Here is a 22545-nt window from a genome sequence, read left to right on the forward strand (position 1 = left end):
AACCCGGAAGAGGACGTCGACTTCGGGGTAGGCCACGCACGCGTTGGCTTTGTGCAGTTGAGGAGGACATTAGGTCCTTGAACGTCCAAGGCGACTGGAAGCGATTGGCTCAGGACCGAGACCAATGGAGACGGTTACTTCGTTCGGCGCAGATTTGAATTCAACGAGTCGTCACCCATCAGGTAGGTATTAGCATTAAAATCAATTTTTTTTTACAAATCTATAATAAGCTTACACTCTATTCTATCTACTGCTTCAAAAAGAACTATGTTCCGTCAACTGTGTACAAAGTTATTAACAAATGAGCAGTTCGTGACCAAAACTGTGTATGCCAAGCATGGTTTGCGACACAACAGCTTGAAGCTGCAAGGCGCACAGTTAACAAATTTCTCTAGTTTTAGCAAAATTTTATGTTCGATTTGCTCTTGTCGCGATCCTTCTTCTTGCTAATGTGACCGTGATGTCCACCGTGTCCATGTCCGGAACCATTATTGAAACTACTTTCGCCTCCTGCGCTGATGTTGTAGTGTTCGATTTTATCCTTGGAGATTTTAAGTTTGAGCGGGTTAGCCGCTTGTGTTGGCTGGTTTGAAGAAGTACTTGCCCCAGGTGTTGCAGTGCTGCTGTGTGTCGTAGTGCTCGAGGTACCGGATAGTCGGTCTTTTGGAATTTTGATTTTCAATCCCATATCGGAAGGTGGGGGATTGACGCTATTTGTGCTTTCAGTAAGCGGATGGAGATTCAACTTGTCCTTTGGAAGTTTGATTTCAATCGGTCCCGGTGTGTCGGATCGTTTGCTTGATCAGATTTTTCACGTTCACGATCACGGTGCCGTTCTTTGTCCTTCTTGTGTTTTTTTTGCGCTCTTCGCGGTCTTTGTCTTTCGATTTATCCTTTTCCTTGTGCTTGTGTTTGTCTTTCTTTTTCTTCTTTTCCGACTTGATACAACGATGGTCGTCATCTTTGGCAGGAACTGTGAGTACATCGCCCGTTAGGGTTGGAATTTCACTACTAACGGTACTGGCAATCGCGCTGATATTAGCAGCAGCCCCTGTTGTTGGAGTAGTGAGGGCAGCAGCCGCCGGAACTGTGGGTGCGGACTGTGCAAGCAAACTACTAATTGTAGATGGTGCGTTCACGTTTAGTGATGGAGCCTCTGTTTTGATCGCTTCAGGTACATTGGACACTATGCTTGCAGCCGACGATGTGCTCAAGCTTGAAACCGATAGCGCAGGAGCGCATCTCGGGGGCATTGCTGATACATTGCTTGCTGCCGAATTATTGGATGCCGTAACATTCGAAACATTTCCTCCTGCTGTTCCGCTGCTATTGAGTGCGCCAAACTTGCTTTCGTTGTTGCAAACGCTTTCTTTGAGTAAGCCTAAGAGAAGAGGTGACAATACGGGGGCGAAAATGAACCACTTTTCCGTCAAACGTGAACCAGCTCCTGATCGGCCGATTTCATGTGCGTAAGATAGAGATAGAGATAGAGATAGAGATAGAGATAGAAATAAAAGAGCAAGAAGCCAATTGTCACCACTTCCTCTTAGGAGTAAGCTGGTAACCAAAGCTGGATTGGTTTCGATTCCGTTGATTGTATTGGTGAAGCTAGTTTTGCCAGTAGTTACCGGTTTTGAATCACTTAGCAAAGGTTGAGACAGCAGCGAACCGGGATCATGGAACGGAAACAAAAAGAAGCTATGGTCCTGCTTGTACTAGACAAATCAAACGAGGAGGCAAACAAACTTTCCGATGGTGACGAAATTTCCACCTTCCGTTCTTTCGATTCCCGAAAATCGGTTCCATCTTCCTGGCGAACTAGTTCACTGCTTGGAAGTGAACGCTTCAGCGGCGCCTGGCCACTAGGTAAAGGGTGTCCACGATGAAATTGCCACACACAAAATTGATTCGCAAAATTCGAGTTTTCATCCGATTGCCATCAAATTTTCAGGGATTGAGAAATAACTATTAAACTTCATTTTACCATTTTACTCGTATTTTATTTACAGTCCATACGCAAATTCCCGCACCTTGGCCTTAACCCCGGCCATAAGATTCTGCACAACCTGTGAATCAACCGTTTTTTGCATGTAAACCCATACTTTCTTCAGTTCCTCGACTGTCTTCACTACCTTAGGTCGTTTAAGAAGGTGCTGCTTCATAATCGCCCAGTACTTCTCGATGGGGCGGAGCTCCGGAGTGTTGGGAGGGTTGAACATTTTCGGCACGAAATTGACCTTATTGTCCGCATACCACTTCAGCACGTCCTTGGAGTAGTGGCATGAGGCCAAATCCGGCCAGAAGATTGTTGGGACGTTGTGGGCCTTCAGGAGAGGAAGCAGCCGCACTCTTTTATGTACACCTGTCCGTTCATCGTGTCCTGGGTCACGAAAGGTGCACTCCGCTTCCCGCACGTGCAGGCTTGCCAAACCAGGAATTTCTTCGCAAATTTGGACATCTTCTGAGTGCGGACATGCTCCGGAACGCTGAACTTATCCTTGGCCGTGAAAAACAGGTTGCCGGGGATCTGTTTGAAGTCGGCCTTCACATATGTTTCGTCGTCCATGATGCAGCATTCAACTTTCGTCAGCATGTTGAGGTACAACTTCCTGGCACGGGTTTTGGCGGACTTGTTCTGCTTCTCGTCGCGATTAGGGGCCTTTTGTACCTTGAACGTTCGAAGCCCAGCCTTAGTTTTGGCCTTCTGGACAAAACTTCGGCTTAGGTGCAGCTTCTTAGCCACATCCCTAACGGAGGCGTTCGGATTTCGGTTGAAGGCCCCAACTACGCGGTTGTGATTTTTGGTGTTGTACGGAATACTTTTTCCTTCACTTCTGGGCTTCCGATCGGTGGTCAACCGTTCCTCGAACCGCTTAATCACTCGCGACACCGTGGAATTCGCGATTCCCAACGTTTTAGCGATGGAACGATGCGAGAGATCCTTGTTCTCGTGATGAATGCGCAAGATTTTATCACGCACGAGCTGTTCTTTCTGAATCCTAGCAAATCTGCTGTATCTATCGATGATGATTCTAGCGATCTTTTCAGACTTGAAGATGATGACGATTTCGGTGGATGACTTCCACCGGTTGTTGTTCCCATTTCCGGACGACGTTCTTTCTTTGGCGTGTCGGAACGCTGCTTCTGCTGTTGATCTGAGTAGGGCGGCAAAAGTGGTTTCTTCTCCCTGCAACTGGGGCTTTCGTTGATTGGCTTCACAAGATTGGTGCTGACTCCTGCAGCCTGGCCTTGAGACCGAGATTTACCACTACTGCTGCCAGTAGATGTGTTTGAAAGACTTGCATTGTTGCTTTCCACTTGGGTATCCTTCCAATCTGGGCTGAAAATCGACGATGGTTTTGATTGCTTTGGTGGTGTGCACATCTGCATCGGTTCTGTCAAACGATTACTATCATCAATAAGGCGAAAAGAGGATTCAGAACCGGCTGGTAACTGCTGTTGCATCTGGTTCTTGAACTGTTGCTGATTAGGGACGGAAATAGATTCATTTGAGGGCATATTGTTGTTCCGATTACTCATCGATTGGCTATAGCTAGGTGGGTGTGACCCGTAGGATGCTGAAGGTTGTTTCATCATCGAAGACGACGATGTTCGACTGGGCATGTCCTGATTGCTACCAAACAGCGGTGCCATCATGGAATTTTGCGATTTAAGTGGATTTTTACTGTCTATATGGGACATGGATGGTCCTTTCTGACCGCTACTGCTGCTACTGCTGTGACGATCCGCTTTACTTTGGCCGTACGGATGCAGCTGCATCGACGACGAGGAACTACTCGCTGCTGCTGTTGGCATCATGCGAATCTTTGGATCTCTTGCGCCTTCATGCATGTTACCATATCTGGATGATGATGATGACGACGAGGACGATTGTGTAGGCATACCAGAACGACTACTGCTATGATGGGGTACTGGCTGCGATTTGCTACTGGAACCACTCGTTCCGTAATGACCGCCGCTTGCCATCATCTGCTGCTAATGAAGTGCCTGCGATGAAGACGAAGGTGGACGATTGCCGCGGGAACGAGAACTACTCGATGACGAAGGAATCTTGTGATTGGAAGATCATGGTTGTGATGCTTTTAACGATGGATCACCTGATACAAATAAGGAATTAAACATTAAAACCCGAATCTACTGGCTCATAATAAACTGCAAAAACTCACCATTAGAAGAGCTCTGCTTAGAGTGCGAATGTTGTGAATGAGATGTGCAAAACTAAGTGGGTAAGACGAAGTGTCTCAAAATAACCACCAGATTTCAAATGATCAAAAGCAGTAGCACTTCAAGGATACTATTTTTCATTATAAGGTACTGAAAATGACCAATTCTTCTTCTCATTAGTTCCTTTAATAAGAAGTCGGCTCTGTTCCGCAATCGAGTGCCAATCACAGACGGACATCAATTGCCATCAATTGACGGCAATCGAATGGTCAGTGAGCCAGCTTACATACCTGAGTAAAGGGTGTCCCACATCAAACTGCATCATGGAAAAAACGCTGTAGAAAATTAGCCATTGGGTATTTTCTCTTGAAAATTTGGGTAGAATTAGTTTAGAGTGTATCGCTTACACTGTATTTCTATCGCTATCAGTTTTAAGAAAGATGTAAAAAATGGCGTCACCCGAAAAGCAACGTCACGAATTGATTTTGCGCAAGCACCTGGAAAACCCTCAACTCTCTCATCGGGACATCGGATAACAACTCGGAATCGTGCAGTCAACGGTGAGTCGTGTGATTAAACGTTGCTACAAAACTCTGAGCATCGAACGGAAGGAGAAATGCGGTCAGAATGGATGTTCTATTAGTGATCAGGATCACAAGCGTGTCGTGAAAGCGTTTAAGCGGAATCCCAACGCTTCGGTCAGGGATGTGGCCAAAAAGTTGAATCTGTCCAAGTCTTTCGTTCAGAGAGCCAAGGACCGGGAGGGACTGCATACGTACAAAGTGCAGCAGGCTCCAAATCGTGACGAACGGCAAAATACGGTGGGAAAGTCACGGGCCCGGAAACTGTACACCCATATGCTGACGAAGCCTCATTGTCTCATCATGGATGATGAGACTTACGTCAAGGCGGACTTCCGGCAGCTTCCGGGGCTACTGTTCTTCACTGCCCAGCACAAGTTTGGTGTTCCGGAGAAAGTAAGGAAGCAGAAACTTTCAAAGTTTGCCATGAAATACATGATTTGTCAAGCGATCTGCTCATGTGGCAAACGGAGTGTGCCGTTCGTGTCTACCGGGACTATACACGGGGAGATCTACCTCAATGAGTGCCTACAGAAGCAACACGAGGGCCCTACGATCTTCTGGCCGGATCTAGCTTCGTGCTACTATTCAAATGGTGTCCTGGAGTGGTACGAAGCCAACGGGATCACTTTCGTACCCAAGAACATGAACCCCCCCAACGCACCGGAACTAAGGCCCATCGAAAAAACTGGGCATAATAGTAGGTACTACAGAAGCATCCCAAGGAGGTCAAATCTGAGGAAGACATGAAGAAAAAGTGGGTTTCCGTACAGATGTTGTACAGAACCTAATGAGTGGAGTTAAGCGTGAGGTACGAGCGTACGGTTTTGGTGTTGAAGTTGAATGAAATAAATATGCCAATAGCTTAATAATGGGTTATATTTTATTGTCTGAAAGTTTGAAAACGAGAGGTCAACTAGGCAATTTTCTACAGTGTATTTTTTTTCGTGATGCAATTTGATGTGGAACACCCTTTAGATATGACACCCATCAACCACATGGGCCGGGACCAACGACTTTACTTCCATTCCAAAGGAAGACGTGACCAGAGATTTTTATGCTTCAGATTGAACCTACACATGCAGCCTCATGGACGACGAAACGTACGTGAAGATGGATTATGGGCAGCTTCCCGGACAAAAGTTCTATAAAGCCACTGGTCGAGGTGATGTCCCTGGCAAGTTCAAATTCGTTTTTTTTCGATACATTTGCAAGAAAGCTTATGATCTGGCAAGGTATTTGCAGCTGCGGACAAAAAACCCAGGTTTTTGTAACAAACAAGACTATGGATTCAAAAATGTACAAACAGGAGTGTCTGAAAAACGTATACTTCCGTACATTAAGACTCACAATGGACCTGTAAATCTTTGGACGGATTTGGCAAGCTGCCATTACAGTGGAGAAGTTCTATAGTGCTATCGAGACAACCACCATTGCTTTACACAATTACCAATTACCGTCTCCCCCTTTGGAGAGCGGTGGTGAGCCCCCCCGACACCCCCCGGCACCACTGGCAAAAATAGATGAACGCCAACCGCTCAAGTACCAACGATGTATTTGAAACAGTTCTACCGATTTTTACCGCACTGCAGTTGTTATTTGAAGGAAGGCATCCAGTCGTAGGTTTAGAAATTGCAGCTATTGTCTACCCCTACCACGGTATGTGCTCCTGTCGTCGTCGACTTGACGATCTCGTTGACTTCACGCAGAAGTAATACTAAACATATAGTCAAAGTACATAACTCTGGATGGGAGCATACCATCAATTACTGTCATTGGTCGAAAGGTACAGTAGCAGCACCTACCCCACCCGTGTCCCAACTCTATGCTTTCATCTCCTCCATCTATCGTATAAAAATTACCACTTTAGTCTGTTATTTGAAATTAGCATCTTCAACTATGAATTCCGTTCTTTGTTGATCTCGAGGCTCTCTGCAACATCCAGTTTCCATAGTGTAGATACGGTTCGTAAAATCGTGATGTCCTCCGTCGATAGTTGGTGGTCCTTTGTGAAGATGTGTTCTGCAACCTTTGATTTGAAATCATATGTTAGGCCACATCAACGAGTAAACAGCGCAGTACCTGCTCCTATGCGTAAATGCGATGTTCTTCTTCAGTCGAGTATTAATACAAGACACTGAAGAACTCTGCACATTGTAGACGAAATACGCGTATCTATCAAGGATAAGAAAATAAGGAAGTGGAGTTAAATGGAAATTACTAATCTTTCTATATCTCTTTACAAAAGTAATAATAACACTGTGCAACAAATCGGAACTTTTTTTTCTAGGGCTGAGAAAGTTGACCATATTTGACATTCTGGTAGACTTCTGAGTGAAAGTTCTGAACATACCTATATCCTAACACGTCCTAATTTTGTGGTACCACCCTCTTTATGAAGTTTGTTATGTACACTGCCTAACTAAAGCAAGCTAAAGAAAATTACTCGGGGAACATTTTTCTAGAATATTTAAAAATCTCGTTGTCTTACATTTCCTTTGGATGATTTTTCAAATTGGGTTCCCCCCTAAAAATGTAGAATTTATGTAAAATCACTATAAAACCCATAGTATGTGCTGGTATGATGAGATTTCCGTAAAGTAATTATTTTAACAACCCAAAATAATGAAAACACTTTAAATCCGATGATCTTAATCATACTTTATTGTTATTTTATTCAATTTAAAAATATTATTGGCCTTTCCAGATTATAAGAATAATACAACTTTCTAGGACTGAGAAAATTTACCATATTTGACTTTCTTGACTTTGTCCCCTGAGTAAAAGTCTAGAAAATACTTATATCCTTACACGTCCTAATTTTTTGGTACCGCCATCTTTATGAAATTTGGGATGATGTCCCGATGATGGTCGTATACTCAAAACTGATTGGGAAATGTGTGGACAACACCAGCTAAGGAAATCTAATGTAATCTACCCACCACTCGTTCCCAAAGACTCAATATTGCTTCTTCCCCTTCATATCCACTAGGGATAGTTAAAAACTTTATTGAGTCATTGGACAAGAAAATGCCAGCGTTTCTATGTTTAGGCAGCATACGATCATCATCGGGACAACATACGAAAATTCATATAGAGGGTGGTACCAAAAAAATTAGGTCGTGTTAGGGTATAAGTATGTTCTACACAGAAAACAATTCAGAATTTTAACTATCGCATAAAATCTCCCCTCGTTTAATTTTGAGCTACAGTTGGCATAAACGACGAAATCGTTTACAAGCTTGCATACAATATTGCTAATTTAAGCGATATTGTTTTTAAATTTACACGAAACATAACTCGTGTAAATTTATGCCCAATTTAGCGTTAATTTTATGTGCGCTAAATCTCTCAGAAATTTACATGAATTTTTCAAACGGTGTAGACTTTTAATCAGAGAACAACAAGAAAGTCAAATATGGTCAATTTTCTCAGTCCTAGAAAGCCTTGTTGCACAGTGTAATCAACACAATTATTAGAGGACCACTACAAACATTTTTTTTATTAGAAATTACACAATTCCTTATTCTTGAAGCAATCGTAAAACAATGTACTTATATTTTTTTCACCCACTGTAGTACGAATGAGGCAAACGCCGATGTTGTATGTCAGGAACAACCGGCAAGAGAAAATTATACTGATGGCCGAAACCCATGCGCTTATCATCTAATTCTGGCCGAACTCAAACGGATCTGTTTATTCCAATCGTGTTCACAAGTCCAGCCCAGCCCTCCAGATCTACTTCAGATCAGAGCGTGATCAGCCCCACAGTCAGTGTCACAGTGGTGCACGCAGAGCTTAACGTACGTATGTATACATAAAATCCACGATCAGCCAATTTCCCTCAGCATCATCACTGAATGAGAGCATCGTCGTCGTCGTCGTCGTCGTCGTCGTCGTAGTCGGTCCAAATTGATCTACTTTACCGCGACAAATAAAGCGACCTCATCCGCATAAAAATAATAGCACAAACGCGCGCGCAACGGCACATTTGGAATGGCATCTCCTGGCTCAGAGCGCGCGAAAGCCGAGATGTGAGATGTGTTTAGTAGGTAGTTCGCAGGAAGGGACCAGCCGGCCCTGCTGGCTGGCCTGGGCTGATTGATCGACCGGTCGGTCGGTCGGTTGGTCGGTCGGTGGTGGAATTGTCAGTTCCAGTCAGAGCCAAATGGAAGCGCGTTTGCACTGCATCAGTCAGCAAACAACACACTCGATATGCCCACGAGCACGTTAGGTAGGTACACTCACTCCAATGTAGGTAGGTTGATCTGCTTCTCGACTCAGAAACGGATGGCCGGACGGAGATGGACAGCATGAATGAAATGAAGCTAAATTGGAAAATTGCTTCTCATCTTGCACTTTGCGCGCTGGACTGTGGCTGTGTGTAGATATGAGTCTACGTCTATCAAAGCGATCACGAATCTCGAAACTGGTCACCGCTGCTGGAAGTACGCGTACGGAACATGTCCATTTACACCTTACTGGGACAGTGGATTTGATTAAATCAGTCTCGAGATTTGGTTTCGTGTTAGTTTATTTTAAGTTATGCAGGGAAACCAAGATTACCTTTCGGGTCAAGTTCGTTTAGGAAATATGACCTGGTTCTTAAAAAATCTATCAAATAGCTAGTCAAATTTGTTTTACAATAAGGGTTCGATCTTATTTTCGGCCTACTAATCACAACACGCTCTTAAGCTATCTTTTTCGATCGGATTGTTAGACAAAGTTGAATGTTTCTTCTAGAGATGACTTCTTTCCTTTCCATATGTACCGATAGATTCGATAGAAAGTCACAAATCGTTTATATTTTGTTGAAAATTCAATACTGCTTCTTGATTCAAAATTCGGCCTACGGGCTTCAATTTTGTACGAACACATAGGAATGTAATTGGATTTACGAATGAAGGCAAGCATGGAATGGAAAAATTGATTCGTGCCGAGCTTTTCTTTTGTTTTTGAGAACAAAGGGTGTAAATGTTGTCATTATTTTGCGGGTTTAAATACTTTGTGTTATAGCTTTTGAACTACATTGTCGTACCAAAAGTATAATTGAATCATAAACGCATAGATGTATTTGATGCCTTCTGATCGATAGGACGAAAATGGGCGATTAGGCAGAAGTAAATTTTTACCCTATTCAGTGGCTCTCAACCTTTATTGAGAGGCTTACTGCTTAGCAAAGAATTATTAAACATGTGTTCCCTCTGGAACGGCTTAAAAACATTACCCCGAATGCCATTACCCTGAATTACATTAGCCCGAATGACCCCGAATGTATTTTCACCTCAAATTATTTCCAGATGGCAATTTCTAATTCTTTGTTAACTTTATTGAAGTATTTTTGCTTATTTTCTGTAATGCCTTGATAGTTTCCTTTCAAAACGCCATTAAGTCGAGATCGGTTGTTAGACAAATGCTCAAAGTACAAAAACTCGAATGTACAAACGATAAAATAATATAATGAGTGAAGCAATCAAATTTGACTTAAACCCAGTTTGAGTAATCAAACTAATATGCTAATGATTACTGTAAAGTCTGGTCCACTTAGAATCCAGACACATAAAACCAGGTGTTTCTCGGGATTGATTCGACGTAAGAAAAATATAATTTAGTCAAAATTGAGGTATTTTATAGCTCTTTAATTAAAAAAAAATACAAAATTACTCCAACGGCGTTCGGATGAACTCGTGGACATTCTTTTGAATCCCTAACAAAAATGTTATGGTAAATTTGCTTAACAACGTGTTCGTGGTATCATCCAAACAATTTGTGGAATAGTTCAATCATTTGGATTATCGTTCGTTTATGGTATTTTTTATTAGGGATTCCCTCCATCATCTGCCGTACACTGGACTGGTCAACCTCAGTGGCCATTTTTTTTGTTTGGCAGTTGGGTAGATGGGTGTTCTTTTCGACGAAATCCACCTTATTGTCGCGGTAACACCATAGAGGTAACTCGAAGACCAGAAGGTCCCGAAGAAACGTGCTCAACTTTTGGCTCAGCTCTGGTTCTATCTTCGGTCCCAAGCTAATCGATGCACCCCTCGAAACATAGGAAAATCAACGAACCCCTCATTTTATCTTTCAAACTTTCATAGCTAATCAAAACAAACATAGTGTAGTACTAGAATTCAGACTAGAATGGGGTACGTTAATTGATGTACTTGGGACCGATAGGCTAGTTCAGTGTGAGCCAATTTAAAATCATTAGTTTCCACCGGTTGCCACCACTGTAGCACCTCCCGGCTATAGTCACAGCTTGCCAAATCTGGTCAGAACTTCACTGGACCTTTGTGAGCCTCAATGAAAGGTAATATTCATTTCTCCAGACACCCTTGGTTATACAGCTTCGAGTCCATCGTTTTGTTGGTGATGAAAAGCTTGGTTTTGATGGCTAGATAAAACTTTTGTCCGGGAACCTGCCTGAAATCCATCTTGACATAGGTTTCGTCGTCCATGAGAAGGCATCCTCTGTACTTCGTCAGGACCCAGTCGTTCAACTTCAGGGCGCGTGTCCTGACCACTAGATTATGCTTCACCGTCCTTTTCGATTGTTTGAAGGCATGGAATGAACGGTAACCTGCTCTCAGACGGATCCTCCGGACGGCACTACGGCTGGCACAGTATGTTTTTGGAAACATCCCGATCCGAGACTCCTGGATATCTCTTGATCGACCTCAACACCTTCCAGTTCAGCTGCCGATCCAAATTTCCAGCACGACGTTTGCTTTGAACCTTCCGGGCCACACTCTTGCGGTAACGTAACCGTTTGAGAATATTTCTCTACCAGCAGTTTTCATCTTTTTCGCAATATTTCAAATTGACCACGTCGGGTTTTTGACGTCGGTGTGCAGGATCAATTTTATTTTCTTGTCTTCCATCTAGTATAAATTATTTAATACTGCACGTATCGAGACGAAACTTTTACCACTGAAACACGTGTAGTTTCAAAACATAAAGAGTTGCTGCTACAGAATATATAAAGTGTCCGGATTCTAAGTGGACCAAACATTATCGATCTTGGAGCTCAGGTTTGTCCTACTGGAGGTGACACCTTGTTTAAAACCAAAAAAAACAAGCCCGCATCGCATCATCAAGACTGTGACAGGTGAACTAAGAAAGCCCCTTAGTTCACCTGTCACAGTCTTGCTGCATCCTAAGATCAACTGTCAACATCGAAGTCGTCCTGGCCCTGTGTTCAGTTCGGGAGTTGGGGGCTTTCAAGCTACCCTCCCAGGCAAGTATCTTTCTGATCATGTTTCATCTGGCGAGAACAATTTTCCTCCGGTAATGTCTGTCGCTCCAAACTGTTCAACCTCAACTTCTTTCCAATCGGTCACTCATGGGTGCAATACGGAAGCAATTTTCGAAAGCGATCCTGTTCACATGGATTCCACTCAAAATCACCATTCTTGTATGAAAGAACGGATACCGTAAGTGTTCATCGAGCTACCGGGATGCACGTCTGCAAGCGTTATGGAAGCCCTTAATCCCCTCGTCGTTGTCGAGCTTGTCCTGCCAGTGACCTCCAGACATCCCGGTCCTGTGGACGAGCGTGAATAAGAGTTCTTCCAAACCGTCATCGCAGGCAAGTATTCGCATAACGAGAACAATTTAGCTCTGGTTACGTCTGCCATTTCTAGCGGTTCAACGTCAACCCCTCTCGATGCAGCCACTCAGTGGTGTCATATGGAAGTTAATCAACGTAATCGTACCCAATCAGTGACAAGTTTTTCATCAGTGTTCGTCGAGCCACCGGGATGCACGTCTGCAAGCGTCATGGAAGCCCCTAAACCCCTCGTCAGAGTCAAGCCATTGCTGCCAGCGCCAGGGGTCTTCCAAGCCGCCATCGCAGGCAAGTCTTTTTTTTATACGGGGGGGGAATCTGCTCACAGACACCTGAGAAAGTAACTCAGGGTGTGGGGATGGGAGAATTGCACTCCCGACCCACTAAACCCCAACCTGTGCGCTTGGCCCTTGGCCTCCCCGGAACCGCCCGAAGGCATTACTTCGTGGGAGGGGCCTGTGCGCTATAGCGCTCCTCTAGCCATACTCTAACGCTCTAGTCAGGCAGTAGGAAACTGCTGCTCGGCACGATACACTCGTTGAAGTTCCGAAACTATGTGGGTGACCGCAGTCACCACCGCGCTCCAGATCTCGGTGGTATCACGCTCATTACTGGCTCGAAGCGTGGACAGACGAACACAACGTGCTCCGCTGCTCTTCGATACCAGCGCACGCGGGCAGGTGGGAGTACTTGCCTGTCCGAACCTATGCAAGTAACTCCTAAAGCAACCATGGCCTGACAGGAACTGTGTCAGGTGGAAGTTTACTTCCTTATGGCGCCTGTTGACCCAGCTTGATACGGAAGGTATTAAGCGGTAGGTCCACCTCCCCTTTGTGGAGTTTTCCCACTCCGACTGCCACCCCGCAATCGATACCGCGCACGCGTTGTTGCGCACCCCTCGAACGGTCTCGTGTCATAGCACTTCACATCCTCCTTGATGATGAGGCCGATTGGCATAATTCCTGCTATGACACAGACGGCCTCCCTCGAGATGGTGCGGTATGCACGGGCCACCCTGAAGCACATTAGCCTGTGTGTACTCTCTAATTTCCGCCTGTGGCAGTCAGTATCCAGTACCGCAGCCCACGCAGGGCCTCCGTATCTGAGGATCGGTACTACGACCCCGGCGAGGAGCCTGCGATTACTGGCACTCACCGCCGAGCTGTTTGATATCATGCGGCATAATGCCCCCACAGCCGTAGACGCTCTCTTGCAGGCGTACTCGACGTGGCAGCCGAAGCTGAGCTTATCATCGAGCATAACCCCCAAAAGTTTCAGAGAGCGCACAGATCTAATTGTGCTCTCGCCCACTGTCAACGTCGCATGCTGTATAGACATGCGATTGTTGACTACGACCACCTCCGTGATGGGCGAGCTCCAGTTTCCTGGATCTCATCCATTCCTCCACAAGCTTAACGGAGTGAACCGAACTCTTCGAGGGATTCACCGTAGACTACTAGCGTGACATCGTCGGCAAAACCAACGATTTTCACGCCTACTGGGAATCTTATCCTCAACACTCCGTCGTACATGACGTTCCATAGCACCGGGCCCAGGATGGAGCCTTGTGGCACTCCTGCGGTGACTCTAACGCATTTTTCGCCATCTTCTGTGTCGTACTTCAACACACGATTCTGGAAGTAGCTTTCCAGTAGCTTTATTTTTTTCTTGTACAGCCCTCCGGGGATTCGAAGTTGGTGTAGCGAGCGGGCATTGTCCCCCAGCACGGGGTCTTCCAAACCGCCATCGCAGGCAAGTATTAAAACGTTTCAAACAACTTACTTCCTGTGACATTGGTCGATTCCAGTTGCAGCTTATCAACGAACGCACCACGGAAGCTCCCGGCTTGCCAGTGGAGAGCAGTCAAATGGCATGTCGTCTGAACGCTTATTTTCGGAATACTACCAGAATGTTAAAGGCGTACCAACTTATCCCGTCTTCGCTTGCTTTTATCGAGCTTTGATTACGATGTTCTCGTGTTCACTGAAACTTGACTTATTGCCAAGTTGCTTGGTGCTGATTGCGGCCAAAAACATATAGTTTGTGAACCTATTTCGCCGATAAATTGTGAGCAACTCAAACAAGCTTCAGTTCGTGGAATTTGGGCACCGCTCGGTTTACATCATTGCCATTTATCTTCCTCTCAACTCTTCCCTCAAACTGCTTTACGCTCATGTGAACGTGCAGTGCAGCTAATTTAGGAAAACTCTTCAAAAGCTGATGTGATTCTGACAATCTTCCAAGTCTACGGTGGCAGTCAAACGTTTTCTCAGAAATCGAACGTTACTTCACAGAAAATATGTTTGCTTCTGGTTTGCGTCAGGTCAACGATGTTGTGAATACTAACGGCAGACTCCTTGATCTTGTGTTTGTCAATCTACTGGAGTACTTTGACCTAATTGTACCCTCAACTCCACCAATTGACGACCATCACGCACCATTTATCTTGCTTCTCGACGAAAGCTGTAATGGCACAATCACAACAGACAATGTGAATGTGAGATTCAACTTTAATTTTCCGTCGTGTGATTTTGGTCGTGCTCTCAAACATCGAATGGGATGCTCTACGGCGACAGGAAACATTGGACGATAATGTATCAGCTTTCTATGATAAGCTTTACACAGTGCTTAGGGACCACGTACCTCAAAAGAGACAACGAGTTTCTTCTGTATATTACAAGCCATGGTGGCCCTCTGAACTATGAACTGATTAAGTCCGAAAGTGAGCGGAACAACCTTCGGGAGGTAAAAACCACGTACAAGACACTTCTCTTATCCACGTACGAAAGTTACATGGCTAAGATTCAATCAGATGTCAAGCAATGTCCTTCATGTTTCGGTAATTTTGTAAAAATCGACAACTCGCATTCCGACGAATGTAAAATACGATGATACCATAGAGGTAACTCTAAGACCAGAAGGTCCCGAAGAAACGAGCTCAACTTTTTGGCTCAGCTCTGGAACTATCTTCGGTCCCAAGCTAATCGATGCACCCCTCGAAACATTGGAACCAATAGGCTAGTCAAGTAGTGAGCCAATTTAAAATCGTTATTTTCGTATTGATTGTTGATGATACCACCGCTAGCTCTAATTCGGAAGCGGCAAGCCTTTTTGACAAGCTCTTCGAGAGCGTATTTAGCAAACCATCGCCTGTTCCTCGCTTCAACCTCTTTGCACATGTTGCTTCACACGACATAAATCTACCTGACATTCAGTTTTCCGTCATCGAAGTACTGAAAGCCATCGAAGAACTCGACGTTGATAAAGACCCTGAATAAAGAATTGCTCCACCGCACTCGCATATCCCATAACATCTTTATTCAACCGTTCGCTGCATGACAGGATGTTGCCAGCAAGGTTACAAATACTCATTTCAGCTAAAACAATGTTTTTTTGTTTAATTATGAAATAATTAGATGCCATGATCATATTTTGAATTTGTAGGATACAAGAAGAGGTTGCAAAGAATGTGTTTGACATATTAATCCTGTTTATTTCACTTCATGAGAGTCACAATCAGCGATTTTTTACATACTCACTCACTCATTCACTCAGCGATCAGAAAATCGCTGATTGTGGCTCATACAAAGCAAAATTTACAGGTTTTATGTTTCAAACGCATACTTTGTAACCTCTTCTTGTAAGTTACAAGTAAAACATGCCATCATACCATCTTTTGGTTTTATTATTCCGAAAAACATTATTTTAGCTGAAATGAGTATTTGCAACCTTGGTTGCCAGTAGCTTGAAAATCAGCTTCTATCATTCCAATCTACAAATCCGGCAACTGCAATCGAGTCAGTTTCTCCTCTTCAAGAGCGCCCAGTGAAAATTGGACTGTTGCTTGTTCTTGAATTTGTAATATATTAATTCCATACTTAGGGGTGTTGCTGATTGAACCTACGTTATGTTAAGTATGTTTGCAGTGAAATTTTGCTGATATGAGCGCACAGTAAGTCCAAAACTTCTCTTATGCATTTTAGTGCATAGCTTTTATAAAAGAAACGCGTGTAGACCTGGTTTGCAAAATTAAGATATTTTTGCAGACTTGAAAACTTATTAGGAGATCTTGGACTGCGATTTTTTTTTATTTTTCCGCAATAGAAGGAATTTTATTCGTTCATGGAAAATTGAAAAATGTTAGTTTATCGAGCTTAATTGCTTGTTGATGCAATGTTTTCAAGTATTTTCCTTCTAGCGGCACCGGTGGTGTAGTGGTAAGTGTGATTGCCTCTCACCCCAAGTAACACATAAAACATCTTTTTGAAAAAGAATTAGAACGGCTTGTTGATGCAAAAAACATCCCACGTTATAAATGAGGCTTATAGATGTTTTCTACATAGGGTAAATTATGGCTTCGGCACCCATTGACTGTTTTCGGCAACCGAAATTGAAACGTTAATTTCACTGTATTTTCCCATCAAAACTCTTCGCTGAATGTATTAAGCCGATTCCTTACCTTTTCAGCTTCAATCTGATTACATTTTAACGACTGTGCAATCTTGTTCTGCCATATTTTTCTTTAAATGAAATATACACACTACAAAATACGGCTGATTTCGAGTTGCCGATAATAGAACAGCTGGTTAACACGCAGTTCAAATGGAAAGGGTGCCGAAGAAAAAGAGACTGCCGACAATAGTCACACTCACCTGAGAAGTTTGGAGCGTTGTAAAAACATGTTCAACCCGTTTTGATCAATTCTGTCGATTGGAATTGGTAGAACAGCAAGCAGCAGATAAATGTCAACAAACAAACCTGTCATGTATGTATGTGATGCTGAGAAATCGCTAATAGATTTCAACATTTTCCAAAATAGTTTTCTTTTGCTTTTATCTTTAAATGTTATTTAAACGTGCATCTTACTGTTGTAATACCACTATAAAACTTGTCCTCGTGGGTCCCATCTCATTGCTCGATTCCGGGCAATGAGAAGGCGGACAAATCGCCTACAATGAATTTTTCTTCATTTATCGTCAACAGCCGCTCGCCAGCTGGCAAAATAAATGAAGTGAAGGGAGTTTGGGACGATGGCTATTCTCGATCATCCCTAAGGTGTCGAAGAGTCCTTGGTTCAAGGGGTTGGATGTGGGTCGAGACTTCATTCGTCTGATGTCTCGCCTCACGTCCAATCACTATTCGTTAAACGCTAACTTGTTTCGTGTTGGGCTGGGAGACAGCAATCTCTGTGAATGTGGACAAGGTTACCAAGATGCCGATCACATCCTTTGGTCTTGTGCTGAGCATCGTGGAGTCAGATCTGAGCTGTGCGATTCCCTCGGGCTCGAGGTAGACAACCTAATGTTCCAGTTCGGGATATTTTGGCTAGACGTGATCTGGAGTTTATGAAACTCATATATGTTTACTTTAAGAATACTAACCTTAGATTGTAAGTTTGATTAACCTTGTGTTTAGTTTGTGTATTGTGCGTGTAGTTTTTTTTTTTAATGTTTGTTTTCAAGATGAATAGAAATAAGTTCATGTTTTAGGATTAATTAAATATTTGTATAATAAATCATATTTCAAACCTTCTTCTCCCTTTCCCCATCCAAAAAATTGTAAATCTCCAATAACCTCGAGACGACCGCGAGTAATCGGTTCAATTCCTTTAACTCTAGATTTAAGACATTAATCATGTATAATGCAAATGATAACTCGGCTCTGTAAAGTTTATTCGATTGAGCCTGTACAAATAAATTAATATAAAAAAAAACTTGTCCTATTCAAAATCAATCTTAGTTGAATTTATTAAGTTCTTGAAAAAATTCTGTACTTTCCAGATTGACGTAAACATTGACGGCGCCATTGAGCCGGGCTGTCTCTTTACGCAGTAATTTACAGTTTTTTATGAGGTTTTTGGAAGTTTGTTATGAAGAAAGTTGAAAACACTTTTTTATAACATCTCATAAATTAATGCAACTGAAAATGTGCAGGTTGTCTTATAAGGAGTTGAAAATACTTTTAAATAACACTCTGGCGTACATTTACGCTTTGCTGCTAGCAAAACGTTTTTATGACGGATCGAAGGTGTGTTGAACGAGAATATAATTTTCATGCCATATGCAAGAACATGATAGATACTTACAATAAAACTCTTATCAAGCGGAGTTGGTCTAGTTAAGAAGTAATAAGTCTACCACGCCAAGCATCAGTGTTCGAATCCCATGCTCATATTTTTTTTATTGTTTTTTTTTCCGCTAGTTTTTATGATGTTTCCAAAACATGTTATATGACCAGTATTTAGCTTTATAAGCTCCGCGTCTTGCGCTTTTTAGGTTGTATAAATGTATTAAATGATGTATATTAAAGTATTATTGATTCTTTACGTAAGTCATTAAAAAGTATTTTCAATTTCTTTATGACAAGCCGTGTTGCTTGGGACCCCAGCAGGCCTGGGTTCAATCCCAGTCGGCGCCGCCGGGATGTTCTAAGGCATAACATCTCTGATCACGCCTTCCGTTGGTCCCCGGTTCATGAGTTGATGGGTCGATAGGTAGGGTCCAGATGTGGGAGCTGCCTCCCTGGCGTCGGTAGCACGGAAAACAAGACGACGGAAAACAAATCAAGGAAAAAAAAAAGTATTTTCCTTCTTTCATACATGAGCAGATACTTCGAGTTTTACTGCTTTCGTGGTTTTTGGCATCACGAATAAAATATGCCATCACATTAATTTTCTTTCTCTCAAAAGCTGCTCGTTCATTTTTCACACCAATCTATGTGACTTGGATTTTTACTAAATAATCATGAACACTAAATGTTCATTATTCATTATTCATGCAAACAGCAAATTTGAATGAACTCAAATCCAACCGTGCACTCGTCCATAGTGGCGCCAGATTTCCGATTGTGAACGAATAAAACAAAGGGTGAATACAAAAGCCACATGTTGGCAACACTGTGGAATCTGATTTATATAGAACTCTGATAGCATCATTCAGTATGAAAAGATACAAAGTTCAGATTTGGAGTAATGGAGTAATACTTTTATGTTTTGTCCTTTGAAATTCAATATGAATCTCCGAAATGTAATTTTTTTCTCTCGTTAAATGATTCATTGGGAAAATGGCTCTAATGTTGGCCTATGGATCTAAGATTGAGCCCATCGCTAAAAATCTGCCATTTATCATTTTTTTTTTCTAAATAAACGCGCACTAATGGCTATTTTTGATCCCTATTGAAAATTTGCTGAATTTTTTTGGGCCCAAATTAGGTAAATTCAGGCCGACATTACATCCATTTCCCCTATGCAAAAAAAAAAACTAACATACGTTTATGCGATCAATTTTTTTAATCGCAAAAATCGCATAGTTGGCAACCCTTTAACAAAAATCTAATGTCACCATTCAATTGTATGTTCTAATTATTGTAAATTGTAAATTGAAGTAAATTGATGTTTCTTAACAATTGATAAAATGCGATGTTCCCCTTAGCCTGTACAGAAAATCCAACAGGATTGTCTTTCGGTCTTCTTTTTTCATATTTTGAATTCGAACAGTATGGAGAAAATCAAATCAGCAGTTACCAGAAAGCGTTGTGTTGATTGAACCACTTTTCAGCCACTTTAATTCAGCTGCATACGTTACATTATTAGACTACGCCATTGTAGGTGGATTGATGCGAGGCCTTTCTAACATTTCTTTTTACAATGGCTCACACTGGAGCTTTTGTCTTGGGCGCTCAGGTTTAATAAACAAATAAATCCCTAATTCAGTATTCATACCACGATGAGATGTTAGTTGCCTTCATATTTATTTATGATAAATTTTCGTACTACTTATACCTACTACATTATGCTTAGGAGGATCCAACAAAACCATTCAAATTCGTTGGCCATTCGTTGCTCGGTGCATATAACTACTGTCAGCCAGGCCAAGCTCACTTCTTGACGATTGGACGCACCACACACTATAACCGTTTATGATAATCGCATTTGGTCGAACGATCAACGAACGGTGCACTGCCTGAATGATTTGCTTCATAAATAGGACTTGAGTGTGGATTTTAATCGGAAAGCAAGCTGCACCTTCATTTGAATTACAATAAGAGGCAGCCGTTTTGATATCGATTGTACCGTTAATTATGGGCACACACCCCATCTTTCAAATCCAAAGTTGCTCGTGATGCGCGGGGCAACAAAACAACATTTCTTCGGAATGTTTAGCCAAAACCTTCTAGCACAACGATTGATTATTTCATCAGTCGCATTTGAAGCCACATCCGGTCGCGCGATAATTGTTTACAAACAAGTCCTACCGACGGTCCCTCAGTCGTCGATGGATGAAGGGCCTATCCACTGCTTATTGCGCGTCATCACCGCCGCCATCCGCAGACCAAAAACATCATAAGAAGGAAATCCTTGCCCCGAATCATCATTTTCATCGTTGTCGTTATTCTATACGTAGTTAGGCGGACCAGTAGCAGCAGTTGCAATGAGTTCAGATATTAATTGCATCATCAACACACGTTGAAACCGCGGTTTTTCATCACCATCAATGCGCGCACTTTTGTTTTACGATCCCACCACCAACAGAGCGGACGTCCGCGCAGGCCTCCCGTTTGTGGTTGCATTGTTGTTTTCGCCTGATGGGGTTTTCTTCCTACACAAAGTGTGAAAGTGTGCCAGTTTCTATCCCAAATGATTAAATTGTTGAACTCGAAGCAAATGGTACATTCCTCCACGATTGCGCACAACACCAAACAACCGTCACTTACTCGACGTATTGACTTACTTGATACTTGACGCACTGCAATGCATATTTCGAAGAATCTACAGCCAATCTCTTCCAGTCTTCAGGACGTTTTTTTTGTTTCTTAATTTGTTTTCCGTCGATCTTGTTTTCCGTGCTGAGCACCAATGCTACCGACGCCAGGAAGGCACCTCCCACACCTGGACCCTACCTATCGACTCATCAACTCATGAACCGGGGACCAACGGCTTTACTTCCCTTTCGAACGAAGGCATGATCAGAGATGTTATGTCTCAGAACATCCCGGCGGCGCCGACTGGGATTGAACCCAGGCCTGCTGGGGTGAGAGGTAATCACGCTTACCACTACACCACCGGCGCCGCTGCACCATGAGCATTATGCGATGTAAAATCCTACTCAACTGCAAAAAGCCAACTTGTATTAGGTCTGCCCCAACAACCTCTTCCAAGTTATCTACTGAATATTACCTTCTTTTGTCACTCTTATGGGATCCGTGTCCTCATGCCCAGCCCACCGTACCTGCCGTATTTTATATACTACACAATAAGCATTCTGATAAATAGCGTAATGCTCCGAATACCGAACGGTCGTTGTACCGGACATTTAATTTTTGATTAATTATGAAGTCTACTTTTGAGCATGAGCATGAGCATGATTGACCACCCAAGGTTGCTACTCTGTTTTTGCCAGACCAGCTGTAATTACACAGAGAACCAATAGACGATGCTTGGGACTAGCAATCATCCTCAATGTGTAAAAACTGGTGATCTCGAATTAGGCAATACCAGCGCCAGCCGCGCCTGAACGTAGGTCAAGAAAGGAATGTGTAGGAATGTGTTGACGTGACACTCGCTTTGATGGAAGCCGAGGAGTCCTCTGCACTTCCACGAGAAATCACAGGGATGTTGGGTAAGAAGGTTGGGTTTGCAGCAGGGTTCGTTTTGGTAAATGATAAGCTGAATTAATGTCCTAACAATCATATAACGCGAAGGAGCTTGAGATTGAACCCACGGTATTCTGCTCAGTAAGCAAAAACGTTTGCTCCTTTTTAATCATCGAGTTGCTGTTATTAGTCATGTTAACAAATAAAACGATTGACGAATCTTGAATGTGGATGGGCTTGAGATTAGACTCATGATGTTCTGCTCAGTAAGCAAAACCGGTTGCTCTAAGGCCACCGAGCCCCTCATATCACATTATAGCGTTACTTAAGTTTTTATAACTATTCAAACCCAGCACCGACGACAACGAAAAGTTTTACAACATACACGATAAACAAGCGATCTTACCATGCATTTTTAATATGAAAGGATCTGGGACCGCGTTTTTCTCCTCAGTAAGCAAGCCACTGCAACCGACGATCTTTGAAATCCTAAAACCAAAAGCTACGAAAGAGTACTTAGGCCTTCATTAAGATCCACTTTCACGCGACGTTCAATGTTTCGATTTTCTCTTTAAGCATGGTTCAGGCAATCATAACAAGCTATGACCGACGTGACGATTG

The 22545-nt window shown here is 42.9% G+C and overlaps 1 pseudogene; it reads right to left on the reverse strand.

Moving 5' to 3' along the window:
• Nucleotides 1-397: 397 nt before the first annotated feature.
• LOC135699250 (cyclin-T-like) overlaps nt 398-22545 on the reverse strand; it is a 43826-nt pseudogene continuing 21678 nt past the window's right edge.

The sequence above is a fragment of the Ochlerotatus camptorhynchus genome, unplaced genomic scaffold (assembly GCF_037179485.1).
Source record: "Ochlerotatus camptorhynchus isolate MF236.1 unplaced genomic scaffold, CSIRO-AGI_Acam_v1.1 ptg000105l, whole genome shotgun sequence".
NCBI lineage: Eukaryota > Metazoa > Arthropoda > Insecta > Diptera > Culicidae > Ochlerotatus > Ochlerotatus camptorhynchus.